Below are 8,761 nucleotides of genomic sequence, written 5' to 3'. Positions count from 1 at the left end.
TGCTTCTGGAGAGCACAGACCATGTTTTTCTGCCCCATGTATTTTTGTAAAAGCCCATGAAATAAATGAATCAATGAATAAATTAAGACCTTTTTACTATTCCAGGTTAGAAGGCATATAGAGTCACATTCCACACATGATTTGTAATTAGAATTTGTAATGAGCGACTCACCTACAAGGAGAGTTTTCAGACTCCGAATGTGTAGGTGAAGATTTTGAGGAATGACCGAGCCTCCCTGGTATTCTTCTACCTGTTATCCTTCTCTCTTGCTCAAACACTTACTCTTACAGCAATTCCCACGTGAAAGAGCATTGTTAAAAAGGAGGAGGACCAAAAAAGGCTAATTGATGTATTTGCTCCTCTAGCACCAAACCATTTGTTCTCAGCTGTGGCTATCCATTAGAATCAACTGGCAGTTTTAAAAACCAGCAATATCTGGCCTCACTGGAAAAGTTAAACCAAAAATCTCTGGAGCTCCCTATCCCCAGCGTGGTAGCTTAAAAAGCTCCCCAGATGATTCTAATATTCAGCCGAAATGGAGAACTAATTTACCAGGGTTTCAGTGAATGCTAATTAAGTCACTAAAATCCAGCTGAGAGCTGGACACACCACTTACTCTCTCCCACTTGCCGGGTTCCCTGAACATGTCTGTGATATGGTCAAGGCTCCGCTGTTTCTCTAGAGACAGTCTTAATGCAACAAACACCGCTTCCCCACAGTTCTTCAGTAAAAGTACTTAACAATCCCCCATAAAAGCTCAAAGTACCAAGTAGTTAAGAATATCGCACTCGCGACTGGATTTTGTTCCACGTAATAACGTCTTCAATCATTTCATCCTGCATCATTTAAAAGCAGTAAAATGTCACAATTTATACTTATAAGCACGGAGCTGTAAGTACACTCAGTCTGCCACTGCTGAGCCTGGTGGAGCTTTTTCATTTGCAACCTGAACACAAGTACATGTCACAATAATTTGGTTAAGCCAGATAGATAGGGCCGTCAGTACTGCTGCAGAACGTGCAAGGCTTAGTCATTTCATGGTTGTAGGACATCTCATGGGGGAAAAAACATACTTTGCTTCCTTTTGTTTTCAATTATTTGCAGCTGTATATCTTTAACGTAATATATGTTATATATATATCTCTCATATATATATATGATATTTTTAAAATCTAAAACAAATGGAGACCAGCCTTGAAAATTTCCTGAGCAGAAAAAAACTAGTTTAGTCATACAAGCAAAGCTTAATTTAGCTTGTTTTGCAAGACTAACTTGACCTGGGTCATTTCTTGCTTTTGCCTCCGGAAATCATAAGCAAAACTTAAACTGTTCCCCAAAATTGACATAAGGCAAACCACTAACAAATTCCCTGTCATTTAAGAAAATTCTAATGTAACTGATCACTTGAAGAATAAACAGTCACCTTCTTCCTGTTATATATGTCGCTTCATAACGATATAACCTGAGCCTCACTCCATGTTTTGGTTTGAGCGCTTCTGGTTCACAAACTGTCTTTTTGGTGTGTGTACAATAAACTTTTACTAATTACTACTTTGATGATTCATTAGTTTTACTTCTGTTATTTATAAACTTTTGACTATATATATATGTGTGTGTATATATATATTTTATATATATATATATATATATATACTCACACATACACATACACACACACATATATATGTATATTTAACCATCTAAAACTACATCAATGTAATTGTGGCAGAAGCCATTCTAATTAGAAACTGAGCTAACCAAATGATATGTGTGATAGAAAAATAAATATCAGTCATGTATGATGAAAAATAAATATCAGCCAGAGAGTAGTAAAACCTAAGTTCTAGTTCTTGCTCTGGCTAGCTGTGTGTCACCTTGGGCCAGCCACGTCACTTCTCTAGACTCCAGGTTTCTCCGCTATGAAATGAAAGACTCACCTGGGAATGGCATATGTGTGTTTTTTTAATTTTAATTAGTTTCAGATATACAGTACATTGGTTAGACATTTATATAGTTTATAAAATGATCCCTCTAATTGCTCCTTCTCTCCACCGGCTCTCCACCTTGCCATTACATTAATGCTAACTGCATTCCCTCTGCTGTGCTCCCAATGCCCGTGTTTTTATCATTTTGTTTCCTCCAATCACAGGCTGGACCTTCCTTGAAGGCTGTGTTGAGAAGCATTCTGACGCTGTATCTGCTCACTGGAAAGAATATCATTCTCAACAGATCGGTGTTTGTCATGAGGTCAAGAGACAGGAAGTGAAGTTTAAGGTCCACTGGGCCAAATACCAGAGAATTACTTTCCCAACCCAATGTAGTGGATGAAAACCAGTAGAAATAAAATGAAAGCAACATTTATACCACCTTTACTGCTAATCTTTATAGCCATATAAATGTGTGCACACATACTGGTATATAACTGCCTGTACCCAGTCATAATTATCCTTCAGCTCCAGTTCAAATTCTACCTCTTCTACTAGGTCAACCACATGTTATAGTAATAAATGGTAATACTAATGTAGCATGGACTGTGTGTTAGGCACTGTTGTAAGAATTTAATCCTCAAAGCAATCCCGTTAGGTAGATACTATTATTATCCTCATTCTACAAATGAGGAAAGCTAAGTCATAGATTAAGTGTCCCTCTTACGGTAACACAGTCAGTGAGAGAGCTAGACCTTGAACAAAGGCAGTCTGCTCCAGAGAAAATGTGTTTAATCATTGGATGAATGCTTTCTTCTTCTGAATATCCATAGCAACCACCCTCTGCACCACAGTATTTGCTTTGTTTTTCATTCTATTATTTACTTATTCTGTGTAATTAAAGATTAATCAATATGGTAAACACTTTGAGATTTAGATAAAACTTTTTATACCCTTTATATAGACCATATACCCTGGTTTGCACACCCAATGTCTTTGGGTGGGGGTGGGAATAGTTAAAGAAGGCATCCAATGTAAAGTGATGCCTGAGTAAATATTAAAGGCTGCTTTAAAATGAGCAATTAAAATCAGTTGGTTCTCTAATATAAACATATTGACAATTGACAATTGCTTGGGCCACAATCCTTTTGTAAACAGAGTTGACCACCCTTTCTCAAAACTCAAAGAAAACATTAAATGTCTGCAAGAATAAAGTTCGGTCTTATCAGAATTGTGGTAACTTACTTTACATGTGAAATTGTGGTAACTTACTTTACATGTGAAATGTCACTTCCAGGTGATGTTCTTGGATTATTAGGAAGGGAGGAAAAAAGTTAATAAAACTCTTGATTAGGAGAGGAGAAAATATGTCAGGGCACCAAAGAGTGAGGAAAAGAGTTTCTTCTTAACAGTTGAGAGCTTCAGACTCTCCAATAAAGCAAAGGTAATGAGCTGGTAACTCCATAAGGATGTGAGGGAAAAGATGCTACAGTTTGGTGAGTTCTGGACAATCAAAGATTGGTTTCACTTAATATACTCTGAGACCTAGTTTAGGGATGGTTGAGCCAACAGGAAAGCACACCAATCAGAGAGAACAAAAAGGACGATATTGGAATCCTACTTTTGTTTCTGGTTTAATGATCATGCCTTTTATTTAACGGTCATATTTTTCAAATATATTATAATAATAATTTTCAACCTGACCATGATGGTGACTTTATTCCACAGACATACAATGATACAAGCTTTGTAAGACACATGTACCTGTAAAACCTAAAAGCACTTAGAAGCTCAAACAAAAATGTCCAGGAGGACAGAATTGCTTCTCACTTCTTCAAAGCCATGCCAGGATGACTCTGGGTTGATTATCATTATAGAACACTCAAACCAAGCTCAAAAGCTCAATAAATGTTTGTTGAAGAAATAATATCCACTCAAAACATTATGAGGATAAAAGAGAAAATATATGTGAAGTACCCATCACAGAACCTGGCAACTGAATCAACATTTTTTGAATGGAGAAGATTTTATTTCACTCGCTCTTGGTGCCTTTCTATTTTTAGCTTTATTTTATTACTGTACTTTTTAATTGAGTGTTCAATGCTTTTATTCTCTCTCTAGTTACTCTCCAACTTCTGCCCTTTCTCCTCTTAAATTTTCCCATCAAAGCTGTCTAAAAAATCCAAACAATTAGCAAACTCTTTACTCCTTGAAACTGTCTCCTCACTGTCTGTGACACCGCTACAGATTCTCCTGCAACTATCCAGTACTTTCTCCCTTTCTGTCACTGATTCTCAAGTTTCTACTATTCTCTCAGTGTGCATCTCAGCAAGGCACATCTGGATCTTCTGTCTTATTCTTTCCTTAAAATTGGACTTATCCAATCTAGGTTTCCACTTACCACTTCTTGTTGATGACTCCAAAATTTTCAGATCTTTCATATTTTGCCTTGGGAAAACTGTTCCTCCTTTGTGGGCTCCTAGATTTTCATCCTCCCTACAACTCATAGCTTATATGTATATCTTTACCATACTCCCTTAGGATAAGATCCACATCATAGGGTTTTATATCTCCAGCACCTGGCACAAATCCTGGCACAAAGCAGATGATAGTTTGTTGAAGGAATTAATGAGTATAAAAAACTATTACTGAAATATTTTCATTTGAATCTCTTGCAATAGCTCAAACTTTACTCCAAAATGATTATCCTTTTCCCTAAATTCTTTTGCCTTCTGAATTTCCTGCTGTCAATGGTACTGACATCCACTTACCTGAGCCTAAAATCTTCAAGTCTTCTGCAAATCCTTCCATTTCCCTCATATTCATCAAATATTGAATGTTTCCTATTCTATGTCATATTCATTTTTCATCTGAACTATTAATATGCAAACTTAGTAAGGCCTCAGTCTCTGGATTATTATAATCCCCTCCTTATTCCCAAACATGCAAAGACTCTCTATTATCTGCTGCAGGTTTGTTATCTAATATCCTAGATTTGGTTTTCAGGCATCTCCATAATCCACTCTCCCCTCTTCTCCTACTACTGGCTACTGACCCTACCCCAGGTCAATATCAATGCCCACTCCAGAAAGACTGTTCTTGTCATTGGCCACTCGAGTGGTGACATGTTCTATTTTAATATGGGATCCCTTCCTTCTCCACCATCTATGGAATTCTGCCCACAATTCAAGGCTGAGAGAAAATAATTTCTTTTTTTAAAAGCTTTGAAATGTCATTGACATAAAAAAAATGCATATATTTTAGGTATACAACTAATTGTGACCATTCCAGTTTCCTAAACACCTCTCCTCCCATAGCACTTAAATTCTGCATTAGAATGATTTCATTCAGGCCTTCTTTTAGGGTTTTGTCTGGATTTCTCTATGTTTGCCTTTTTTTCTCCAAAGAGATTATGAACTTATCGAGGACTGTAACTATGTTCTGAGTTTCAGCAAGTGATAAGTAGACATTTGTCTATTGATTAATTTTATCAGATTTAGATACAACTCATTTAAAAGGTGAGATACAGTCCCTAAAAGCAGACTACTACAGATAACTGGGGGAATCAAAACTCATTTTATTTCCTTGTAAGATGGAAATGAGTTCCCAATAGGAAAATATTTGTCCTCAGAATTATATAATGATAAGATTTAAAATACAACACAATTTTCAAATTGCACTTGTCAAGGAAAAGCAAGATATTTTGTTGACAAATGGGAAAGGGAGGACAAAATAAAATCAATAAAATTCCTCACCCAAACTACAATATACAAATGTTTTCAAAGATCTTTACCCTTTCAGATTGCCTGGCCCTCTAAAGATGGTCCTGAAAATTTCAAACCTCTCTGTCAAGAGGACAGAGTCTCTGTCCTGAGTTTTCTGGGTTTTTTTCTTTCAACTTTTTTAAAACTTCTTATTATTAAATAATTTTAGACTTGCCAGAAAGTTGCAAAAATAGTTCAGAGAATTTCCATATACTTTCTTCACTCATCTTCTTCTAAAGTTAACATGTTATATAACCATAGCACAATTATCCAGACCAGGAAGTTAATATTGGCATAATACTATTGACAGAACTACCAATCTTATTTGAATTGCTCTAGTTTTCCCCCTAATGTTCTTTTGCCGTTCCAGGATCAGTTCAGGATCCCACATTGCACTGGCTGTCTCCTTAGTCTCCTACAATCTGTGACAGTTCCTAAACTTGTCCTTGTCTTTCATGACCTTGATGCTTTTAAAGAACGTGGGGCAATTATTTTGTAGAATATCCATCAGTTTGGGTTTATCTATTTTCTCATGATTAAATAGTGGTTTTATGCCTTTGGGGCAAGATTACTACAAAAAATGACGTTGCATCCTTCTAGGTGCATCGTTATCAAGAGGTATGTGATAATTGATGTGTCTCAATGCCAATGACATTATTAACTTTGACCACTTGGTTACTGTGGATTTCTCTATTGTGAGTTACTATTTTCCCTTCATAATTGATAAATATCTTGGGAGACATACTTTGAGATTTTGCTAATATCCTGTTTCTACTCCAACTTTCACCCACTGATTCTAGCCACCAGTGGATCTTGCTTGTAACAGCTATTGCTGTGGCATTTGCCTAATGGTGGTTTTTATATTCCCTTCATCCTTTCTATATTTATTAACTGGAATTATGTAAGGTTGAGTGTTTCTTAATATAGTATTGATTTACATTCCTCAGTAGATGTCTAGTATGGGGAGCACAGTCCTGGTGGTCCTGAAGATCCCTGTCTAGTAACAGCTCTGACCATATCGAGATTTATCAATTCGGGAATATGTCTGTTGTATACTTCCCAGTCAAATGAGGTAGCCTAAAGCAGAGAGGGGATTCACAATTACCTTGAGATTATCTTAATTCTTTATTTTCATATGATTGATATTCTTGAAAAAATTACATAGGTATATTCTGGATCAATCTGGATCACCACCTAATACCCACAAATGGCCATTCATTCCAGTGCCTGCATTTTTACACTGCTGTTTGTGATCAGGTTATTATCAATTGATTATTTGAAAGGACAGCATTTCACTTCTATTGTTAATAGGCAAAACTGAATGCATTTGATCTGGCACATCCTATTATCCAAATAATAACATTCTATAGCTACTATTATACTTAGGTGATTTATTGTAACCAATTATAAAGATAAATCTTGAGATTTGCAATGATACTCAATATTGAAAGACATTTTCATGGACTAACACTTCAGTTTCTTAAGTTACTTAATAAACTGGGCTTTTGACATGACATCATAAAAATGACTGTGCAGTAATGTACTCTAATGGAGCAAGCTAATAAGAAAAAAATTGAGGCAGACCTAGAAAGGAAATGAGCCACCAAGGTCAACTGGAGGCCGGATTACCTCATTTTGCGCTCTGCTAAAGCTTAACAATAGTTTGAGGAGGGAAAAATTTGATGGAGAACTGAGTCATATTATACACAGTAATTCAGATGTCGTGGTATAATTTTTACTATCATTCAGGAAGTAAGTAGATTCTTCACGTTTATCTCCTTCTGGAAGTAAGTGGATTCTTCACGTGTATCTCCTTCTGTATGAATCAGTTTGCAAAAGTTTATTAATAAAACATATAGTTGTAGAGATACATGGAAAATATTTTTGTTAAATGTTCTTTTAGTTTTTCATTGTTTTGGGATATTACACTGATTGGTCATAGGAATCATGTTTAAAAGGAAAAATAATAATAATGATATGATGATAAAATACTCAAAATCAAAAGATCAAGTCAAGTAAAAAGTAAAACATCTTCCTATTATTAAACCCAACCATCAATAATTTTATTTTAATCATGTTAAATTATATTATATTAACATGGATAACATAATTTTTTATTTTGAAATTTGTTGATCCTTAACTTATTTGGATTTTATAGCTATGTACCACCTAGAAGCACAAGTCTTATATTTAATATATATCTGTATGTATATGCCGTAGGATAATAAAATAATTTAAGTCACTATAATAGGAAAATATCTCAAGGGAGGGACTGAAAAAAGTCCAGAGTAAAAAGAATTTAAAGAAAATTATAAACAAAATTACTCTATGTAAAATAGAATAGCTATATATGTGTTTATGTACATGTAAATTTGTAAATGCATAGGAAAAAAAAGTCTGGAAGGAGATATGCCCCACTATTAACAGTGATAATTTCTGGGCAGGGAAGTGTTTTGAAGGACAGAGATGGAAAGGACTAAATTGAAACTCTGACTCTATCATTTCTGTATTGTTTCAATTTTCATGCAAATATATTCACCTGACTGAGCAGAAAATACTTTAAGTGACTGTATAATTAAAAGAGATCAACAAATTACTCAAGTGGTAAAAAAGGGTGTAAACTTTGCTGCAGAAAACTTGGGACCAAACTTATTCTGGTGCTCTTCGTGAGCTACGGGACTTTGGGCAAGTCACTTAACTTCTCTAAGCCTCGGTTTTCCTAATCTTCAAGATAGTAGTAATACTAGATATGGGAATATTGTGAGGAGTCAATGAAATAAAGTATGCAACGGACTGAGCACAGTGATGGCCTGTAGGGGATGCCCAATAGATAAAAGCTACACTTTTACCATACTGATTATTACTATTAATATGAGATTAGGCTAACTGATTATTACTATTAATATGAGAAAGCAGCCAAATGTACTGCCTAGCCCATGCCATGGTTCTCTGTTTCTGCTGGACGTCCATTACTTGCACCTTCAGGTCACATTTCTGCCTTCTCCACCTGCTCTGTGCCTTGGGAGACCGATAGTCATAAACTGCCTCAATGGACTCCTGCGCCTTTCAAC

Source organism: Pteropus vampyrus, unplaced genomic scaffold (assembly GCF_000151845.1).
Source record: "Pteropus vampyrus isolate Shadow unplaced genomic scaffold, Pvam_2.0 Scaffold12, whole genome shotgun sequence".
In the NCBI taxonomy this organism is placed as follows: domain Eukaryota; kingdom Metazoa; phylum Chordata; class Mammalia; order Chiroptera; family Pteropodidae; genus Pteropus; species Pteropus vampyrus.
Note: the sequence above shows the minus strand (reverse complement) of the source record.